Raw genomic sequence first — 24,334 nt, 5'->3', positions numbered from 1 at the left:
TTTTGTAAGGTTGAGTTTGTTAAAAGAGTTATTCTAAAAGAGCCAAGTTAAGCAATTGAAAACAAGAAAAGAGAAGAAGGCTTCCCAAACAGGAAAAAAAGCCAGACTGAGCTTCCTAGACTGGTGTGAACTCTTACCCACACTCTGGGAAGATGGAATAGCCTCAAGGAGGAGTGCCTGCTTTGCACACCAGGAGAGATGGAAACCCATCACCAGCTATCCACTTCGAAGCAGCAGAGCTACTTGCCTGCGAGGGACTGTAAAACCATATAGGGAACATTTTCTAGTTTTTTGTTTTGTTTTGTTGTACAGCTAGACCCCTTACATGGGTACATGTCCCTAGGAGGGGTAAAGGACGCATCACAGATCCCTGAGTGAACTTGAGTTTCCTAGCACCGCAACAGAATGAAGATTCAGCGTTGCCTTCAGGTTACTTTGAAGATAATAATACGTCTTCCTTGCCATTGTGGACTATGATCCTTTTGACCATAGACACACAGCGGTACCTCAGAAAATGTCAGTTCTATTCCTTTTTGTCTCTTTTTTCCCTCTCTCTGTCTCTTCCAATTATTTTGAAGTACCTACTTTAGGACCCGGCAGACAAAATTTGTACTCAGTAAATATTTGTTCTGTGCCTCCTTAAAGTTGCTAAGTTTTAAACTTTTGACGTCATTTCTTGACCTAACACCTTAGACATGGGTTTGAAAATTTAGTGACTTGAAGTTAAGCACTCAAATATGCCTTATCTAGCAATTTAAAAAAATATTTTCTATTGGTTATTTTGGGGGAAGATAGTGAGCAGTCATGCCCATCACAGGCTCCCCTACTCCTTGTGATTGTTTACTTGGCTCAATTTATCAACTTTTATTGTCTCCTCTAGGCCAAATTTATTTATTCCATCTATCCTCTTTCTTCTGGGCAATTGACAACAGATTATTCTCACTTGATTGAAAGGTTGTGCAGGTGAATACATTTATGGACAAAATAATCCAACAAACATGGGATGGGAATGGGAAGGGAAGAATTATATTTGATTTTGAACATGAACAACAACAAAATATAGACAGAAAGAATAAATTGGAAACAAAGGGTGTATATACAGGAAGAAACAATGAACCAAAACTTACCAAGACTGCACATGCATATGCACTCTGTTAAGACCTAACATGATTAAAAATGTTAGAGATAATATGGTCAATTTTATACATACTAGCTATTATACTATGTATTTTTCATGTATTAGCTCATTTGATTTTTACCCAAGTTTTGAAATCTGTGTTATTTCTATTCATTTAACAAATGAGGAAACTGGGGTACTGAGAAGTTAAGAGATTTATCCACAGTTACCAGTAATATAGAGCAGTCGAGATTTGAACCCAGCAATTTGACTTGAGATTCCATATATCCACCATACTATATTGATTTCTGTAGATTTTTTTTTAAGTATCAACTAGCTAACCTCGAAAAGGAAGTTGGTTTTTACAGTCAATTGGCAGAATTCTGTGAGTGACAGAATAAAAAAGTAATGCAAAGTACAAAGACAGCTTTTCCTTTGAAAATAGAATTAAATAAATTGGAAGAACTTTGCGATGGTATTGTGAGAAAGAAAGACTGAGATTTATTTAAGGGAGATTTTTGTTATGGAAGCACTTCCAAGTGCTGCTATTGTTGCAGAAGAAGAAATATTTTTATATCTTAGACTTTATCTATAATGCCCAGGTGTTCTTACACTTAGCAAATAGCAATATGAAATTGTCAGCAATGAAGATTCATAGTGAAGTCCCTAGTCATGCCTTGAGACCTGTGCTCATTATAGCTTAGCAGGATATGTATGGCTTTGTTATGAAATTGGATAAAAGAAGGAAGATAGAGCATTTCATGCATGGCAAACGATTGTCCAGTTGTAGATGGCAGACTATATGTCCATATAATCTATGAAACACAATCACAATTGCTGTGACATGTGTATTCATAGCTAGGAAACCCATAATAGCAGCATGGAGAGCTCCACAATTAAACATGCAGCAAAACAAAACTGGAGGGAGAAGTGTGTAAGCAAATGAGAAGCTAGAAACAATAGCCAGCCCAGTGACTGAAAGGATTTCCACATCAGAGGACACATTTGTATTGTTTCATTCATTTAACCATGGCTCAAGATGTGGCTGACTATTTTGAAATCTGTAAATCAGTTTTCAGAATGGCCTTGAGTGTTTGTGTTGTTTGGTTTTATCGATGCTGGAAAAAACTGAGGAGTAAAAGCACACTCCAAAAGTTTATGGAGATACGTCTAGGTATGAACAAACATCGAATTTTTGAAGGACATTAAAATAAATGGTGGTTTAACTTTGATTTTTAGTGTGTTCCTAATGTTTTCCTTTCAATATATCTTGCTTTTAACAAAATATGGACTTCCTGTACCATAAATATTCATAATTAATTTTAGGGTGCGAATAATTCCATCAGAGCCCCCATCCATCTTTTTGTGCCACTAGGCATTTACATTCTCAAGTGAGTTATAGAATTTAGAGGTTGATTTAGAAGTTCACTTAAAAGAAGAGTAGAAAATATCAATTCACTTATAGTTAGTGCTTTTGATCATGATGTTTCTTAGAAAAAGCTGTTGTAAGTAAATCTAAAGATATTCCGATTCCAATGTTAAGCCATATTTAAAAGAAAGATAACTGATGACAGGTAATAAGGTATTGGCTTTGGAGTTCTTCAAATCTCAATATTTCCACAGTTTAACTTGTGCGTGCTTGGGCAAACTATATAACGTCTCTTAGCCTTAGTTTCCTGTAAAAATTGGGAAATTGTAACTACCTCACAGGAATCTTATGAGAGTTAAATGATATAAGGCACAGCAGAACATCATTTACCTGACTTTATTGTGACAAGCAGTTGACTGATTAATTGCAAATTGGTTAAATCAGCAATGTGTAGTATTCCAAATGCCCTGGAAATAGATCAGCATGATTAACAGGAAATGGAGAGTGATGAGTACTTCTTATATTTATTTCCATGGAGATCACTTAGAGACAAGCCTAACTTAGAGCCTAGAACCTGATTCAATGTAAGTTAGCTTTTCTCTCTTCTTTTTCCTTACTGTTAATGCAGTGGAATCATTGAGAATTCCTGAGACTGTTTTGTTGTATTGTTTCAATGGAAATATTTTTATTATTTTTTTCTGATTAAAAAAATATATTTATTATAATAATAATATGTAGCAAATAGAGTATAGCTTAAAAAGAAATAAAACTCTTCTATTTTCATAATATATTCAATAGACATTATGGATCAGTTATCCACATTTGGAAAACAATAGAGTCCTGCTTCATATCCTACAACTCTAGGATATGGAATAGTTTATTAGTGAAATTATAAAATTATAAAGGAAATTAAATTTTGAGGAAAGAGAACAATACATTTTATTTCATTAAAATTTAAACTTTTGTCCAATAATAGAAGACGTCATTCCATTGTAAATGAGAAAACGACTTTGGTGAGTGCTGTGGCCATGTCTAGTGAAGCTGAGCATTTGCATCTCCAAGACCCAGCAGTTCCACATCACAACATACACATTGGAAAAATTATTTAACAAGACACACCTTCAAAGATGTGCTGTAAGCAATAGAATACAACACAGCGTGCAACCGTAAAAAATTTAGAAATATCTAAACATTCAACAAACATAATGAATACATTTCATAAAATGGAATATAATACACATCATATATTTAAAAAACTATCTTGTGCTTTATTTCTCTAGATGATTTATAAATATTAATACTTTTAATCCTTATCATAACCCTGTGAAATAAAGACTAATAAATATTTCCATTTTATAGATGAGAAAAATGAGGTACAGTGAGGTTAAGTACCTTATCCAAGGTAACGCACAGTTAATAAGTATCCAAGCTAGAATTCTAATCCAGTTTGGTTCCAGAGTCTTTAATCTTAGCCACTTTGCATTTTTGCTTCTTCAGTGATGATGAATGAACTAGAGTTCCAAGATTAAATTCGATACATCTCAAAAACATAATGTTGAATGGAAAAAGCACGTTAAAAATGATAAATTTAATATGATACCAAGTATTTTGAATCATTAAAAGCAAGATAAAAACTACCATATGTTGTTAATGAATATACATGTATATAGTAAAAGTATTTAAAATTATTTAAAAAATGAATATAAAAGATAAAAATCAAGTTCAAGACGGGGATTACTCTGGGTAAGAAAAAGAAAGGGAAATGAAATCAAGAAGGATGCTTCAGGGGCTTCAGAAGCACTGGAATAGTTTAGCTATGTAAAACAAAACAGATCCGAAACCAGCGTGACAAAATATGAATAAGTTGAAGCTGAGTGGTGGGTGCAACGGTGTTTATTGTAGTATTATTTTTTAATTACTTCAAATATATAGTACTAACATATACGTATATGTTACATATTCCTCTTCCCAGAGAGAACATTAACTTTTTTCTGTGGGTATTCTATTTTTTGTAATAAATGCACACACATGCGCACACTTTCTAGACACACACATACATACTACACATAAACTGATTTGTAACTGACTTTAGAAAATTTAATGATATATTGTATGCTGTATTCCAAAGTCAATAAATACAAGTTTGCAGCATGAGTTTAAGTATTTGCATTGCATTCTATTATACTCCAATCACTTTTTTGATGGCATTATGTTATTTCAAAGCTTTCACTACAGCAGGCAAGCTGCTAGTGCATATACTTTAATAGTCATCAGAATTAGTTCCAATTTTTTAAATGAAAAAATAGGGCTCACACAAACACTTTGTTATTCAGCATAGAGATAAAATAAATGTTTCTTTTTGCTAACCATGTTTGCAAAAGGTGAAAGGAGTCGAATAACTCTAAACAAAGCCTTTCCCACTATTATTGTATTATTGGTATTATAGAAATGAGAAATGGCAACGTCTTGTAAGATTGTTTAAAGTTGATATTAGAGCGTTAGTTATGGCAATACACACTTTTCCTCTCGATGTGATTAACTGGCAGATCACAGTTAGGTGTCATACAATTAATGTAAATTTCACTATCAATCATATATATACACACATATATTTGTATACACACACACATTCTATATATATGTAAAACATCTCTAAGGAGCTCAAAGTGCATTTCAGATGTTGGAATTAATTCTCACAACATAATCCTTTGAGCTGGTACTATGATGATTTTGGTGTTTATTGTCCCTCTCACTAAAATGACAGTACTGGTCAGGTGTACTCTTGGAAATAAAAAGAAAATTTGCTCTTCTCTTTCCCTTCGTCTTCTCTTTTTGGTGAGGAAGATTGGCCCTGAGCTAACATCCATCGCCAATCTCCCTTTTCTTCCTTGAGGGAGATTGTTCCTGAGCTAACACCTGTGCCAATCTTCCTCTATTTTTTTGTATATGGGATGCCATCACAGCATGGCTTGATGAGCCTTGTACAGGTCCATGCCTTGGATCTGAATCTGTGAAGCCTGGGCCGCCAAAGCAGTTAAGCACACACTTAACCACTACCACCAGGCTGGCCCCCCAATTCCCTACTGAAGGAACTCTTGATCTATGTCTTTCTTGAAGAATATGGAATTGGAGAAGATTCCACTAGTGTTTCTTGCTTCTTTTAATGTATAGTTCATCTATAAGCTGCTGTGGACCAACGTGGGCAAACAAACTCCAAATTCATTCCCATTAAAAACTATTGGTCCAGCCACTGAACTAACTTCTCTTGCTTCTTCTTATACTTGACATTCCAGGTCAAAAATTGGCAAAGGAGACTTAGCAATTCAGGATTTTACCCTATTGAGAATATTATCATAATTTATCCAAGTGCCCTTGTATACTGCTTAGAATCTCTGGTCCATATTCTAATGACAGCTCTTGAGGTCTTTACAGAATGAGTTTTCTCTTTACTCCATGCTACCATTGTCTTTCAAGATTTTGGACCTTGCTGTCATCCATTCTGCCCAGGACCAGGTAAGCAGATCTTTCTGGATAAAAGCTTACCTACTTCTACTCTCTTTCCAGGAAGGAACTTTTGTAGCTGTTTCCCAATCTACACTTTAAATCTTCCTCTTGACAGCCTTATCTTATTTTCATCCAGTTTTCTGACATTCAGATCCTCCTACCTATTCTCTTATTTTGATATTTCCTTGGGATGACTGGCCTAACTTTTTGTGGTTTTTCACATCTGGACACTCACAAGTAAAACTCAAAACACTAGATCACTCAGCCTCTACTTGTCATGGGAGGAAAAGTGAACAGCCTAAAATTTGTGACTTTGTATCTTTACACCTTTGCTCAAACAGATTCCCCGTTAAGTAAGATTTCTGCCTCTCGTCATGCTAAATTAATCATGATTCACATTCTATTTGAAATGCATTTTCATTTGTGGGGTTTTGAGATCTTTCCTGCTAGAATCAGAAGTGATCATCTCTCCTTATCTTAAGAGATTTCATATTTATTGAGCACATATTACATGTCAATTATTTTGTTAGACCCCTTACACATATCTTCTCATTTAACTTTCATTAAAACCCTGAGTTAATGGATTTCAAATCCAATTCCCTATGGCAGGTCTTTTATAATGACCTCTTTACTATCCCAAAATTGAATTCGCAGAAAAAGCAACACGCTTATGCACTTAATTTTAAAAAATTAATATAATTTTATCTTGTTAGAAGATAAATAAAAAAATACAATTGTGTATATTTTAATATGTAAATGTTTAGTCATGACCACAGTAGCTAGCTTAATGAAGTAGTTAGACTCTTTCATCTATTTATAATTAACAAGTTTTGATTTTAGAGAAATAAGGATCAGGTGCCATTCTATACATGAACTATAGGAAAATCTAAGCCAAAGACATTGTTAGGTACTAATATAAAAATAAGTGTTGAGATAAATATTTACCAACAAGATATTATTGTATGATAAGAAACAGAAAAATGAGAAATAATCTTAATCGAGTAAAGGATATCAGTAAGACAAATTAAAAAACTGAACCAGAGAAAATGAGAAAGTATGATACAATCTTGCCAAATTTCATTGTACAATTGTCATTTAATTTGGTATTTTTTGTTTGTTTCATTTTTTTTACTTCATTAGGAAAACAAAAATTTTGACAGACAAACCATAGATTTAACTTATGCACAGCACTGTAAAACAGAATTGTTGAGTATTCACATAACAATTGTCAAGTGTTTCAGACTATTGGACACTTTCAAACAAGATACAAATGTATATGTCTTTATATCTCTATACATCTCTGGACTCTCTCTCTCTCTTTCCCTCTTGTGAGTGCAACAGGCACAAATACAAACTGATGCAAGTGTATGGTTTTGGCATCTCAAATACTGTTTTTTCTCTGGGGTTGTTATTTCTGAAATGATGAACCATTCCTGGTAACTTTCAGGAAGTAAAAGTACAGTCTTTCCTTGACTTGCGTATTAAATAGAAAATTCAGTATAAACTAAATCCCTACAAAAGTACTTAGTGTATATAAGTAAACAGAGGTCCAGGCTCATATAACTATAAACAGATTTTTTTTTTAAAGATTTTATTTTTCCTTTTTCTCCTGAAAACCCCTCAGAACATAACTGTGTAATTTTAGTTGTGGGTCCTTCCAGCTGTGGCATGTGGGACGCCGCCTCAGAATGGCCGGACGAGCGGTGCCATGTCCGTGCCCAGGATCGGAACCTGCAAAACCCCTGGCTGCTGCAGCGGAGCACGCAAACTTAACCACTCAGCCACGGTGCCGGCCCTCTGTAAACAGATTTTTAAACTACATTTCCAGTGGGATATTCAAAAATCTCTAGAGCTACTTTCTCAGCACTGATAAGTCATTGACATCACTGCCCCTCCTCTCAAATGGTAACAGTGCCTCCAATCACCGAGGCAACCATTGTTAATATTTTCAGTATCCAGGTCTTGTTTACTAACTAGAATATAAATTTAGAGGCATGCTAGTTTGTAATTATCTTTGTATGCCCTAAGAGAATCTGGATGGTATCTTGCATGTAATGGAGTTATAAATAATAATTTTTCTATTAATTAATTAAGAATTTAATTAATCTCTTCATTGAATAGCTGGGTACACATCGGAAAAGGGAGTTTAAATATGTCAAACAATGTGCTTGTTACATAACCCTGTTTCATATGTAGGCCCTAGTCCTATCTAGATGTATCAGCCATCGATCACGTTAACTCTCAGCAGACAGTATAAAGTGCAAGACTTCAAAAGATATTTCAAAAAATTATCTTCTCTCTAGAGAATGTGATAAAATGCAATGTGTTCAAGTGCATCTTATCATTCCTCAGAAAGCAAGAAAACTTCATATCTACTAAGCATCCCAGCCGACTAGGCTCCTTCTTGATCTACTGATGTGTATTTTTCTGTTGCTTGCAAACATTTGATAGCCCCCTTCCTATTTCACACTTGGATTAAAAATCCAAGTAAATTAATTATTAGTTGATTGTATATTCTATCATTCAAACCACTAATATTAAAGAAGCTCTATGCATTTGGTCTTTGTTAGAAATTACTTTAAGAGCTATTTATGCTGGCAGTGGGACAACATATAGGATAGTAGAAATAGAATTAGGAGAGAATTAATTCATGGCTAAGGAATGGAGGCAAGGCCTGCTCTTATTCCTACAGACATATATGAGTGATTTTCAATCCATTAGACGCTGGTGTTGTTCAGACATTGGCAACAACACTGCCACAGATTTTCCCCTGAGCTTCCTGTGGTAACTGTAGCTCAGTTTAGTCTCCAACGTGGGTTGGAAGATGTTAAATAGAATCATGTTTTTCTTTCCAGCATTTGACCAAGTAAGTGTCACTTGACTATGCCTCCTCTCCCCTAAGTACACTAACATTAAGTCACCAATCTATAATTGTGGACATGATGACTAATGTTTTCTTTTTGCTCTTTTTCCCAAATTTAAGTTCCCATCATGGATTCCACAAAGCATATCCTGTCAAGACCAGTGGTTAAGCATTTGTGGTAGTTTTCATTTGAAATGTGCAGAAGATTTATAGGTTTTCATTAATGCTAATGGTTCATCTGAGTGGAAAGTGTGTTCAATCAAGTGCTCCTTTGAATGAGATTTCCAGATCACTCAAACACAGCTGTTTTCAAGGCAGAGTAATGCAAAGACTATTTCTGCCAAAGTACATACATTTTATACAACTTAAGATGGGGCTCTTGAAGTACTGACACATTTCCCAAAAATCAGATATATTATTTATCTTGCTTTTGTGCATGTAGTAATTGGCAGACTAAAAATGGTGGAGAATTATTTAGTTATCTTTCTCCCTTCTGGCTTGGCACTCACTGCAGTAGCAAATGAATGTGATGGTGGGAGTTTATCTGTCATCTTGCAGCAACTGGGGCTCCTTGGCATTAGTTTTCATAGATACCTAATTGTTGTTGCTGTTCTGCCTCCAGGGCCAAATAGGATCTCAGACGCTCGACTAGAGACAGTATTAGTCCAGTGGAGCACTTTTATAAGAGTTGAATCAGTTCTGTTTGATAGGTTATAAATTCATCCTTATTTCTGGTTGTGATATCAGATACTAATGTTCCTGATGCTAAAGGTTAGAAACCATGGTAAAATAAGGAAACCTAATGCATTTTCAGCTTTCATAAAAAAATCATATGTCTTGTTTGTAGTCAGCATAAAGTGGGACTCTTAAATTTGCAAGTTCAAAAATACATAAACTGTTTTAAGCGCAGAGGAAGCATACTGGTTTACATAACATAAAACTGCAAAGTAGAATTGGCTTTATGTGTGACTGGATCTAGAGGCTTGAACAATGTTGTCAATGTAAATTTTCTTAATCTCTGGGCTCTACCTTGCTTTACCTTAGCTGTATTCTCAAGAAAGCTCCCTTTTAGGTAGAAGTATGGATGTCAGCAGTTTAGGATTATATCCTCACAGTTCTGAATCCAAAAACAAAACAACAACAGAAAGAAAGGAAGGAAGGAGGGAAGAAAGAGAGGAGTCAATGCAAAATAACCAATAACCATTCTATACATAAAAGAGATGGGCTTTACTTGAGCCAATCTAAGGATTATAACCTGGAAAGGCAGTTTCCACAAAGGAAGAGAGCATTCTGAAGAAATATAGTTTTCAGTAAAGTCTTATACCTTTTTAGAACAAAGAACATACATTAGACATACCCAGGATACAGATTCATCAAAGTTTCAAAGAAGTATTCAGTTGCAAATTAGCGGGTCAACATGACCCTGAAGTCTGAAAAAGAGAATATATCTTCAGGAGTACTAATACAGGTGTTACTGATTCTGGTGGGTGTAGGTAAAAGGGGAAATATGCATTCTTACCTTAAAAGAGTGCAGTCTTTTACTTTGAGATAATGTTTAATGCATTCTTCACCTTAATGGTTAAAGCAGATGTACAATGTATGTTTTGTAGGCCACAAGTCAGGCTTCTTTAGCTGAAGCCAAAACAGTTTTGAACCAGAATAACTACCCCATATACCTCAATATGTGCAAATCTGTTGTCAAAAGACAGGAAGGGAGGAAGGAAAGAAGGAAGGGAGGAAGGGAAGAAGGGAGGGAGGGAGAGAGGGAGGGAGGAAGGAAGGGAGTGAGAGAGGGAGGGAGGAAGGAAGGGAGGGAGAGAGGGAGGGAGGGAGGAAGGAAGGGAGGGAGAGGGGGAGGAAGGAAGGAAGGGAGGGAGAGGGGGAGGGAGGAAGGGAGGGAGGGAGAGAGGGAGGGAGGAAGGAAGGGAGGGAGAGGTGGAGAGAGGAAGGAAGGGAGGGAGAGAGGGAGGGAGGAAGGAAGGGAGGGAGAGGTGGAGAGAGGAAGGAAGGGAGGGAGAGAGGGAGGGAGGAAGGAAGGGAGGGAGAGGTGGAGGGAGGAAGGAAGGGAGGGAGAGAGGGAGGGAGGAAGGAAAGGAGGGAGAGAGGGAGGGAGGAAGGAAGGGAGGGAGACAGGGAGGGAGGAAGGAAGGGAGGGAGAGAGGGAGGGAGGAAGGAAGGAGGGAGAGAGGGAGGGAGGAAGGGAGGAAAAGGTTTTTTGCTAATAATCTTAGAAAAGATTCTAATAGTGTGTATTACTGGCTCATATATTCTTCCCTGGACCAATCACTGTGACCAGGGCATGAATTCTCTGATTAGTCAGATATAAATTCCATGTCCACTACTAGATTGAGGATGGAGTTAATACCACCATACTGTTTGGTCTAAGAGTGATATAGGATAGTTCTTGAGGAAAATCAAGGTGATTTACTTGCAGAATGACGAATGAATGAATGAATATTGTGACCCTTACCCCCAAGTGCCCACCTTATTAGCAGAACTAAGAGACTTGTAATATAATTAACATATAATCGTTATCCATATACTGGTTAGGATTAAACTATAATAATTTTTTAACAGATCGGGTAACCGTTAGGTCTCATCTGAAGATTAAGTCTGGGACCATGGACAGTATGAGGGTCCAGAGACGCTTCAGTGAGCCATTTTGTATTCTGAGGAGCTCCAGAAATTCCAAACTCCTCTTATTTTCCAGTTCCATTCAGTGAAACCATGGAACCTGTGGATGGAGCTGAGAAAGTCCCACGTGGGTGTAGACTACTTGATGCACTTATTCTAATTACTGTCCCTTGAGAAGGTCTCTAGGGCCCAGCCGCCAGAGCCATTCCACAGTTTGAGTCTTGGACAAGAATCTTTCTGGCTTTGCCCCAGTGTGGAGGTAGCATAAACCTTGGGATGAGACGCAGTAACTAAGAAGCAAGATACCCAGTGGAAAGGTTAAAAAGAAAATGAAGGTGACTAGGGATAAGATAAGGAATATATTTTTTATATAACTCTCCGTCAGGACTGGTAAATAAAAGAAATAAATTAGTACATAGAGTTTTACAGACAACATTCTTGCAGGAATACCCAACAGTAGGACATAGTCAACCTATATCATGAACTGAGATATTTTATGGATAAAATTTTTAATGAGGAAAAAATTTGAAGGCTGCGAAATTCACTCGTGACAACTCTAAGACTTTCTGCTGAACGAGCACACAGAGGCAATTGTAGGCTAAGAGATGAGTTCCAAACAGCCAGTCACCCACCAACTATGACTGTTGTAGTAGCTAGGGGCTTGGCGGCTAGACATAGCATGAAGATAGTTTTGGAATTTCTCATGATGTCTGAGAAAGTCAGCCTAAAGAAATACATTAAGAAGCAAAATGGTACACCTGATTTCTTCTACATCAAAAATCTCATACGAATTGATCAAATGTTGATTCTCATAGAAATGAAAATTTACTCTCTAAGAGGATAGGCAACTAATAAAATTTCCTTGGCAATAATAATTCAGAGATATGAGGTGATATTTTAAATCCAATATTTTGACTCCCACAGCTATTGATCATTTTTCCTGTCATTAAAAAATCATAATTAAAAAAAATTTGTAAGTTTTTTGTCTTGTGTAGGGGTTTTATTTTGAACACCATATTGCTTCAGACTAAATATGCTATCTGAGCTCAAGATGGACAGTATTTTCAACTCTGTAGGAAGTCACAGTTGCCAGGGAAAGATTTCAAACTGGCAGGTCAATTAAGAGTACAGAAGCCCTGCTTCCAGGCAAATTTCCATGCTGACTCAGAGCAGCATGTCAATGGCTCTCCTCTGTTGGCAAGGCATATGACCTTACCAATTTTACATTTTCTTTTCAGAAAAAAAGGAGTACTGAAGAATTTACAACTCAGTTTCAGCATATAATTGTGGCTTCATAGATCACAATAATATTAAAATTTAAAAACTGGATTAAATTCTTAAATTCAATAATGATTATTTGTAAGTGTATTAACACTAAGGCATTTTAGAAATATTTTGTAAGGTAGAAATAGAGTGCATGCTTACTCAATAATAAATGGGCGAGCATATTAACAGTCCTGTTTAATGTGGTGGAAATAGTCATTTCAACTTACTTTGAGTTAACCAGGGAGAAAATCAACATATGTTTAAAAAAGAGTCACGTATCCCCTACCTACAGGTTTCTTCAGCCTTGGGCTGTTGCTGTCTAACTGGTATTAGCAATAGACCAACACATTTTGGAGGGGCTGCATTTTTCTTCTTCAAAATTCTGGTAGGCAATCTAAAAGAATACATTTAAACAGAAAAGATATTATGGTATACCTCATTCTGAGCAATTGCTCCTGGGCATGTCAAGTAAATTTTTAAGGCAAATTTAAATGTAATGGGAGTGCAGATTTTTTTTCAACAAACTCCATAGTGAATTATTTGGTTAAACAAAGAATCCTTTTGTAATATGTTCTTCAGTTTGCTTCAACCACGTATGTGGAAGAGAAACTCATTCGAAATACCACACGTAAGGGGTAGGCGGTTGTGGAAAGCAACAATAGCAGCAGGGACTTCATAATAAGAAGTGAAGTTGCCCTCATGGAAACTGGGACTGAAAGCCTTCAGGAATGGGGATACTGCACAGGTGGCATCTTTATGAGTGTCTTTATGTCCCTTTCTCCTACGTTGTCTTTCCTCTTGTACTTTCTTATCTCCTCTCATTAACACCAGACTTCCTCGCTTTCTAATCTGGATGAATTCTCTGTCTCAAAGCTTCTCATTACTCATCATTTTGGCTTTCTGTGAGACCTCAGGGATCCAGCCATAGCTCATTCGCATCCTTCTAGTCTCAGCTCCAACAACATCTGTGTATCTCAATAGTCAAGGATAGAGTCTAATTGGCTCACTTCATCTTTTATAGCCCACAGAATAGCTGCTTTAGGGCAAGAGATCCATCCTAAGACCAATCAACTTCACAAGGCATGTTATATAGTATAAAACAGAATTAATTAAGGGCTATACTTTCAGCATATTCTGAATGTGGCACAGTTACCGCAAAAGGGAATTCTGTGTGTGGTAGACATTGTGACATTCTGAGGCTTGCCTTCTCTAGTGAAAAGTTTATAATTCTCTCAGATTTATTTGTTTTCACTTTTCATAAAATATGGATTTTTAAGTGTGTGTGTGTGTGTGTGTGTGTGTGTGTGTGTGTGTGTGTGTGAGTTGAGCTTGTGGTTGTCTCTGAAGCTTCTACTGCCCTTCACTCATCCTAAGGAAGCTGACCATATGGTTGGAATGGCCTTGACCTTATCCTCACTTCTGGAAGTAGACATTACAAACCATTCAGTCCAATCTCTTGTTAAGAGTAATTGGTAATCGAAGACTAAGGCATTCAGTATTTCAATTTTCTTGGGTGGGGAAATATCCTAATTGAATCAATAAGAATAAAGTCTGAGACTATTGCATGATCTTCAGGAATGGTGAGGGTATCTCTCCTCCTGCTTGATATGAGTGATGAAGCATGTGGTTTCTGAAACTTGATCATAGAATAACTATCAGTTACCATGAGGTGAGTCAGTCTTATGATAGCGCACATGCCACCTAAGGCAAAAAGAAAACACTGAAAAGAAACTGCTGTTTTATGACATTGTTGAGCTTCTGAATTAAGCCTCACTTAGAGCATATTTCTTTAAATGTTTCAGTTAGTTAGCTGATATATTTCCTTTATTATTTAACCTAATTTTCACTAAGTGACTGTTTTTCACTGTTACGTTTTTAGTGGAAGATTCTTAAATAAAAGAGTCTAGAGTATTTTTCTTACATTAAATTTTATTGACTAAGAGGGTTAGACTTTTAGTAAATATTAACTCTAATCAAAATAGTGTGTTTAAGGTAGGGAATATCCAGTAAACCACATCTTTTGGAAGAGTAAAGTTTTGTGAGAAGTGACATCAGGAAGGTTGGGAAAACAGCGGGATAAGGTGAGAATAAAGTTAGTTACCATGAGTTCTGGGCAGCCTGGGACAGAGTGTAAGCTCAAGAGGGGAGAGGAAATTTTTTTTTGTCTGTGATAATAGATCCTTTAGTAGCTATTGTACCAAATAAGGGGATTAATTGTGGTTTACATTTTCAGTTATAGTTGTTCCTTTTAAAGCTATTCTGCTTGTTTGCAGCTTAATAATCCATGGACCTGTGGAAGGTTACCAAAGAGCTGGCTTTTTATATCCTCTGAGAGTGGAATGCTCTCTTGCAGAGCTCAAATTCAGCTCCAGCAAGGTAGGGTGGAGGTAGTGGGCGGGAGGTTCCCAGACTTGGTGCTCTTAGTTGGAGCCTGAGTAGAATTATAGACTGCTGTGGACATGGGAGAATGCGCTGGACTGGGAGGTGGATGTGAGCCCTGAGCAGACACAGGGAGCATGCTTCAGGGGATGACCAGAGCAGAGACTAAGAAGATGACTCTGTGGGTAGCTCATTCCTCTGGCTGACTGGAGCAATTCCAAGGCAGTGACAGTTTCTGTGCAGGCAAAACTACAGAAGGGAGTGTCATGTAGGAGGAAACTCTTCAACAAGGAACTTTAAGATCAGAAAATACACTGTGGGAGAGAGTAAAGCTTTCAGAGAAACACATATATTAAAGCTAGAGGAAACTTCGAGATCAACATCTCCCAACGTTTGTCTCTTGGAATAGTATTTCTTTGGTATATTAATAGATGTTACATAAAAAGAGAGTTTGAAAGGGATTTCCTGGTTAAATACACTCAGAAAAAATTTTTTAAAACACTGAAGACATTTCTTTACTGCCAAGATACTCAGGGTCTCATTAATATGCACTGTGAATCGACAGATTTAGAATGCACCCTCTCTATACTTCCCTAGACTTCGTTCCTTTTTTTGCAAAGATTATTTCATGGCCGTAGAGCTCATGGAGCATATTTTAGAAGAAGTTATTTGAGTTTAATCACGGAATGTTGCAGACAAAGAGACTGAAGCCTGGAGAGATAACTTAGCTCAACTGGCTTACACCAAAGTGTGAGTTAGCGGCGCTGTTAAAATTCAGATCTATTCCCCCAAGCTCTACTTTCTCTCTACCCCCCATGACAGTTTTCCTCTTCCGTAACATCCAATAGGCATTGATTTTCATTTCTTTTAAGAAATATTCTCTCTCATTCACGTTGCCTGGTGAATTTTTAAATGGAGTTGTTCATAACTGTTGACTGGGTAGGCATGCTTCAAATATCTTAGAGGTGGGCCCCAGTCAATGGATGCTTGATCCCTCAAAAATGCTGTAGCTCGTTTGTGTCACAGGGACCTCTAAAACAACAGTTATAAATATTTTATAAAAGTGTAAGATCTTCACTAAACAGACTGAATGCCGTATAAATAAGAAATTGTGAAGACATCTATTTTATAGGATTTCTCAGTGAAATGGGAGAACCTGTGTTCATATTATCTCAGCCATTGTTAAGAAGGAAGTGTTAGGACATGAAAATTGGTTTCTTACATAAGATAGATTCAACTTTTATATGTTTTCTAAATATAGTCTTGACTATAGAAGACTGTTGAAATTCTACGAGCAGATTGCCTTCTAATGCAGCTTTAAGAAGGAGTAGTATAAAACACTTCATCAATGCTGCACAGCCGTCTATCTTCCTGTCTCTGAAACTGTCAGAGTGAGCTCATGGTGTGCTGGAAGATTGGAATCTCAGATTATATCTGGGTAAATATTGCAAAATTTGTTTTAAACAGTTTGGTAGGTTTTCATAGTTCAATAAAGTATGAGGCAAAAAAGATAGAATACATGGGAAGAGTTATTTAGTCAGTCAACAGGAAAATATGAAAATTTGTCATTTATAGCATGCATAATTATAAATTGTGATTTTTAAAATCTAGTTAAATGGAAACTGTATAAGGATAATGACAAGCCTGAATTTTAAATAGGAGTATTTCACACAGTCATTTGAATATAAAATGATGATGCCAAACTATATTAAAATCTTGACATGTTACAAAGTATTGAGAAACACATAGAATGAAGTTTAACTGGGTGAACTCTTTTGAATTACACATAAATAGGAAAATCAAGTGACTCAGGTAAAGAGTGGATAATGGTTTATTAATTATTAGATCACAATAGACTAGCATCATAAAAGTTGTTTTAGTATAAGTTTGACTAAAACAATGTTATCCTTCTGTGGGGATGATGAAGGCAGTCTCGTGACAGATGACCTTAGTCCCTGGTAAAGACTAGACATGAATGTTCCACATAGTAACCTCAACTCACAAACAAATGTTGTCGTGAACACAATTTGGCCACTAGGACCATGAAAGACTGAACAAAGTTTGAGGAAGAGGGAGTCAGATATAGGCTCACTGAAGTAGAACAAGAAAATTTAATATTTTTCTAGTCTTAGTCATCAAAAGGAAAGGCTATGAAGAGGTGAGGAGAAATCTGGAAAGCATGTCAGAGACCGTCTTGTTGAGGTGACATAATGTTTAGATCCGAGAAGCTTGGAGAAAGGTAACTGCACAAACTGGGTGGTGGTGCTTCCTCACCATGACCTCTGTGAACTGCAGGAAACTCTCGGGCCTCTCTGACCTGGGGCCTTCAGCCACTCCTTTTACATGGCTTTACTGCCAGCATATATAATACTTCAGTCTTCAAGGCTTTTGAAGACATAGTTAAGACAATTTCCAATCAAGACCTATAAAGTGATCATTTCTATTTGAACTCAGAAAAGAATTAAGTAAATAGCCATTTTTTTCTTTTCTGTTCTTTTTTTTTTTTTTTAAGGAAGATTAGCCCTGAGCTAACATCTGCCACCAGTCCTCCTCTTTTTTTGCTGAGGAAGATTGGCCCTGAGCTAACATCTGTGCCCATCCTCATCTACTTCATATGTGGGATGCCTGCCACAGCATGGCTTTATGAGCAGTGTGTAGGTCTGCGCCCAGGATCCAAACCAGTGAACCCTGGGCTGCCAAAGCAGAGCCCATAAACTTAACTGCTATGCCACTAGGGCAGCCCTATAAATAGCCTTTTATTCCTGCAGGAACATGTTCTGTTCTAAATACCTTAATACCTTTGTATTGCCACCTAATAGGTGCAAGTACTCCTTAACCCGTTATAAAAACACTTCTGTAGAGAAAGAGAGCTGTATGATGATGGTTCACCTATAAAAATCTCTCATGTTTCACATGCTGCTATCAAAGGCAGATTGACTGTGAAGTTAATGATGTTGAAGTTTCAGATCTCTCACTTGAATGAGTCCCTTCTAAGACCTTGGAAGGAGCCTTTGCAAAGTGTTCACATGATCATATGCTTGTGTAATATGTGTAAAAGTGATATATTTTGTTTCACTTCTCTTGAACAGATCCTCCACAAAACCTAGAACTGTCCCTTATTGTTTCTCTAATATGCAAAGAAAACCTGACTTTCTAGATATTATATGTCTGATCTAATCTTAGCTCCCCAATCATTGCATAATAGACTTTTGTTTTTCAAGTTGCCAAATTGTGGCATCTCAATCCCTTCTCATATAGGCATCTCCTTTTTGGGTAACTTTGTTGCTCTTGTCTCTCTTAAGTAAATGTTTGATTTTCAGTGTTCTGATCCCAACTCCAGCACCTCTCCACTCCAGGATGGAACTCTTTCTCCTCCCCAACATATGTGGGGTAGTATACTTGAACTTGTGGTATGCACACAGTGGTGGTGGGGGGAAAACAATTAAAACTGTGTGCTATCTTTTTGGTCTTTGTTGGCCTCTCCACTTCAATGTTTTAGCTGGTCTAGAGCTAGTGATCATATAAATTGTTTTTTCACCCAATAAGGGCCTGATCGTTCTTCTTTAATTTATTAGCAATAGTGCCGACCTCTGTATGTGTAAACAACATTATCTACGCGATCTTTATTTGGAATTTTTAGCCCCAGCTTCTGTAGCTTGCCCCTTTGTATGTGATTGCATGGCAGGTCTTGATTCTCAACTCAGTTATCACTTCCTTGTCTCCCACAGGGCACGCAGAAAGATTTAATACATTCACGTCACTACAAGTAGGAGCAAAGGGAGAGCTGAATATTCTAATCAAGTCTCCTAGTACAACTTCCTGGGCATTGGAACCCTGTAGCTGTCACTCTCCATGTTGCCACATGAGAGTAAGGCCAAGCCCTCTTGGCTTTTGACTTTCCTCTCACCATATCTAACACCCCCATTATAAAATTTTGTCGTGGATAGGTGCAGTAGATTGCAAAAATGCCCCAATTCTTTATTCCTCCACATATTCATGTCCTTTGCAATGTAAATGTACAGTTCTGCCCTTCAGGATAAGGAGTCTATTTCTCCACTCTGAGTTTGGGCTGACCCTGTGATTTACTTTGACCAATAGAATGTGGTGGCAGAAGGGCTGCTATGCAAATTCCCAAGTCTAGGCCTTAAGAGGTGTTTATATTTTAGTTTTATTTATTTGGTCCTCTGCCTTCACCATGAAAGCAAGCCTGAGATAAAGTGCTAAAGGATGAAAAATCATATGGAGCAGAATTGATGGACCCCAGCCAAGATCACTCTATATCAGCAGCCACTGTAAGACCTCTCAGCTAACCGCAGACACATAAGCATAAGCAAGTGAGGTCAGCATAACTTCATACTCAACCTGTAGACTCATACCAAATAATAATTGCTAAGCCACTAAGTTTTGGTATTGTTTGTTATATAACAATAACTAACTGATAGATGGGTCATTCCTTAAGTCGTGAAACTAAAAATTTTTATTTACCATACAGAATGTTCTGAGTTTTCCATACCCGTGACTTAATTACAACAGTTGATGTACTGATGCCCAAATTCTGTTTTGTATATGTAGTGTGAAATTTTTAGAATTTGGAAGACTCTTTTACTCTTTTCACAAATTCTTCTTTTCAAGATCATTTTCTCACTAGGATTTCAGACAATAATCTTTGAGAGTAAAGCAGAATAATGATCCCTATGCACTGGTGGCATCTGCCATCTCTTGCAGGGGCTATATGGCATTCACAGATTGTGGGGTGAGCCACAAGGAGATCTGATTTATAACCCATGAAAGGATAACTGATCATCCTTCAATACGACTATTTCTTTTACATATTCATTTCAGGATGGTATTAAAATAGAAACCTGAATAACTTTTCAGGGTAATTTTTATCTCCAAGTATAGCCAATATTGGGTAAAATTCTTGCAAATTTTGACACAATGGCCATTAATAAAAGTGGTATGTATGAAGCTTTCTACATTTATAGAATGCCATGATCAACATATCTCATTTGGATACTTAAAAAATTTCTATAAGACGAGGCATACGTTATGATTTTTATCTTTTATGAAATGAAATTGAGCCTTGGAAATATTTTTTAGGTGGAAGACCAGCAGTCCATTTCAGCTTCTCTGGCTTCGAATCCATTATTCTTTATATTATGAGAAAGAATAAAATAGGAGAAACAACATGCACATATCTAGATATAATACAAGGTAAGATGTGCTAAAGTATATGGAAAAGGTAAATATAGTGCTGTAGCAATTTAGAGGAGGGAGAAAGACATTACTTTTGGCTGACAGATCAAAAGTGATATTTGAATTGAGCTTTACAGAAAAGAAGGTTAGCTCAGGAACAATGAAGCAACATCATAGATATCTGTTAATGTAACCTTCTGCACTGACTGAATAATGGATTTTAAAAAACGAGTCTTTCAAATAATGCAGAAAACACAATTATTTAATTTCAATATTAATTTTAAAAACTAATGGTAAACTAAAAATTCAGGGTACCTGAATAATGAGTACTTTTCAAAAATCTATATTTTACTAAATGGTAAAATTTCAAAAGCATTCCAATTAAATCAGAAGTATAACAAGGACGTCTTCCAGGGCCGGGAGTAGAGTAAGGCCAATAAAAACGTCAGTATTTGCACAACCCTGTGAGTGAGTGACCACTTAAAATTCACACCCTAGGCTTCACTGTAGATGCTCTAGACAACGGAATTGAAGATATATGATTAATAAGATGACTATAAACAAAGCACATTAATAGAAAAGGAGGAAAAACTGTTTTTGTCTACAAACTATGCAGTGATCATTCCACAAACATCAAACGTATATCAGCCTGGGTTTTGAGAGGCACCATTATGAACCTCAGACTCATTATCTTTCATTTGCAAAAGTGAACATCAATAGATACTTGTGTATTCTTCCAGCAAGGCTTTTATAATTTTCATAGGAGCCTCATAATTTTCATGATCTGAATAACAAAAACAAATGGTATTTCCTGGTCTTAAAACCACTCACTCGTATCAAGACTTTAGCCCTATTGAAAACATCCCTGAGTTTTGGGGGAAGTCTCTGGTTGGGGGTTTATCACATGAATGAGGAAGAGCTTTTTCCATCACCCACATGAGTGCATACCCTTTGCCTCTCCTTACTCTTTTGCTCTGACCCCGTTTAATAAAACTCACTATACATATTCAAGAAGCTGCCTCACCAGTGCCTCAGTTGAGAGTATCCTCTGTGAGGGATCTGCTTTCTGTGCCAAGGGGTCCTATAGTACTCCAAAGTAGTTGTTACCACCGACATTAATTCCTGCTGCTATCAAATAACAGGCACCAGACACCACTACTCTTGTGGTCCCCTTCATTGAGTGAGGTGTCCGTCCTCACACCTGGGCACTGGGTCCTATTGCTGCCTCCACATGTATGTCTTCTCAGTACATCAAAAACGCTATAACAGATACAATTTGGAGCAGTCAGCACACTGGAGCTACGTTGGTGAGTATGTCATACTCTTTTCAGTGTGTATGATGTCTTGTATCCTCAACATCTTATTAGTTTTTAGGGAAAATATTTTTCCAGGCTTTATGCTTCAGCCCTCCTATTTCAGAGATTCAGTCTTTGCCCCATTACAGATGGATCAGAGCACAGATTTGAGTGGCAGATATCATGCTGTACTTTGAAGTGCCCATTCCCTTCACAGCTCAAGAGAGGCTTTCTCATTGCACAGAATTATGTGTTGTCCCCTTAAGGCAAATTCTTCCCCTGAAGGGTTCTTTGCAACTCATGCAAAAAATACTTCTGGCCTATCCCTCTCAGTCAATGTGCCAGACATGCTCAGTTATGCCGTGGTTAAACATAGCCTAGACTCAGCTGAGAAACTGTATAAATCTGATCTTACAGGAAATCATTTTATCAATTATTCAGCTTGACAACGAAGGCATATAAACAGTTAAAGCAAATAAAATACAGAATAAATTCTCAAACTCTTAAAAATTAAAAAGGTACAAAAGGGTTTTTGGCCTTTCTAGTACTTCAGCTTGTCACCTACCCTCAGGATGCAAATATCTAACAATAAGAAGAAGAATAGGAATAATAGTAATATCCACTAGTTAAAATTCATAAAAAAGAAACAGCAATATCTGGAATATCAAATACTTTGTACCAGGGTACAAGTCTGTCAAGAGCCTGGACTTTGCTAAAGAGACAGGATCAGGAAATTTCCCTAATGACAGTCTTTTAGGAAGAATGCCTTAAGAAGGAAGAGTTCTTATTAAATTTTTCAGTCTAGGTTTCTAAGGTTGAAAGCATGGGCTTTGGAGAAAAACTTGAGTTTGAAGCTTTTTTTATTCTTCTTACTAACTCGGTGATCATAGATAATTACTTACATTCTCTAACTCTCAGTTGAATTTTCTATAAAATGGGAGTTATAACTTCACAGAAGATTTTTATCACGATTTAGTAGGATAATGTCTTCATGTGCTCAGCGTAGTCACTAGCATATAGAAAGTACTCAATTAATGGTCACTGTTTTTGTTTTAAAAATTTATTCAAATAGTTCTTTCCAGCTTCCTTGGGATTTCCATCGGGTTTTATCCTGTTACCTGTAAAACATGAGATGTATAAATCCTTAAAGACTTAAGCATTACTCATTCTTCTCTTCACTTCTCTGATTTACATAAAATTAAATTTGCTGAAAGTTGTGTGGGCACACCAAAACAGTATGGAATATTTTTAAGTTTTCTTAGAAGAATTCCTTAGATTATAGATTCTTGAATATGCTTTCGTTTGTGCAAAATGAAGAAGACAAAGGTAGCCTTAGATCAATGAGAAGAATGATTGAGAAGACATCAATTGTAAAGGTGTATCACAAAAGTCCTATACTTTACCCTGGATTTTTCAGCTCGGGGTGGAATGGTAGCTCATAGCACTTTCTGAGTCAGCAACGTAGCTAAGGTCATGGGAGTTATAATAAGACAGATAAAAAAATGAGGTCAATATCAAATTTTTCACTCTGTTAGTGTGCCTGACAATCTTACAAAAAGCAGGTGTCTCTCAAGACAGAATTAACATGCATGGCTGGGGTTGGGAAACCACCAGAGCAGGAAAAACAGCTGAAGTCAAGCCCTCTCATCAGCATCCGTTCCATGGAAGCACGTTTCTGGAGCTGGATTCACGGGCTCAGAGAGTGCTCTGGCTGTATTCAAAATAAAGACTGAGATCGTGCACATCAATTGCACTTAATTAGCTTTTTACATGACTTTCATTTCTGTTAAGTTAGCTAATTAACAACATGCTTCCAAATCAACTCCCTTACTCCTCTCTCTTGAGTTCACAGGCATTTTCGCTCTCAAACTCACTAAAATCAGCTCTGTTAACATCTCTTCTTCTGCAATGATTCAGGCTTGAGGGTAGTTCCCCACTGAGATACAGTAGCTGTACTATTAATTTTGCTCTATACTTTTCTCTCTCTAGGAAACAGGCTATTTAATTCGCGAGATTGCTCTGAGGCAGCGTGTTTATGTTGTTGAGCAGATTTATGTAGTGCCTGTATTGAACAACTGAGTGTGCTGGCTGGAAATTACTATACTTGCCACAGATATAGATTTTAAATAAAATTTTTCCAAAGCCTATTTAAGTAAATGAAAAGAGCCCTCTCCATTACCAAAATGAATGCTATCTCACGTTTCCATAACTTTTTTCTTAAAAAGAGGTGTGGTTATATCTTCGTGACAGATCTTCCATCCTTGAATCTTCCCCCATTTGAGTGCATCAAACACATTTGGTTGATTATGATCTTACCGTAAAATGACAGATAGCATTAAACTCCCTAACTCCTTCCAAACAGCCATATTGGGAGACTTCTAAATGACTCCCCGGCCATACCGAAACTTATAAATCATTTGACTCAGCCAAATCAGTCAACTCTTTGTGGAAGGTGGTGATATTTCTCTCTTAGTTAACCAGTAGGTTTGATTTTTAGTTCTACATAAACTAGCATTAACACTTATGTCTCTCGTTTTGAGCACAACTGAGAACTATTTACCTATTTTGAAGAGGAATGGAGAATGTAAACTCCAAAGATCTGGTAATTTGAATTACCACGCTGCATTTGGAAGGGTTTAGTAAAAGCTTGGTATTTTATCACCAAGCAATCGCTTTGCCCTATGGACTATGCAGTTTCAAGTACTAAGCGT

Source organism: Equus asinus, chromosome 9 (genome assembly GCF_041296235.1).
Source record: "Equus asinus isolate D_3611 breed Donkey chromosome 9, EquAss-T2T_v2, whole genome shotgun sequence".
Lineage (NCBI taxonomy): Eukaryota > Metazoa > Chordata > Mammalia > Perissodactyla > Equidae > Equus > Equus asinus.
The sequence above is the reverse complement of the archived record's forward strand: the minus strand, read 5'-3'. Positions refer to the sequence as shown.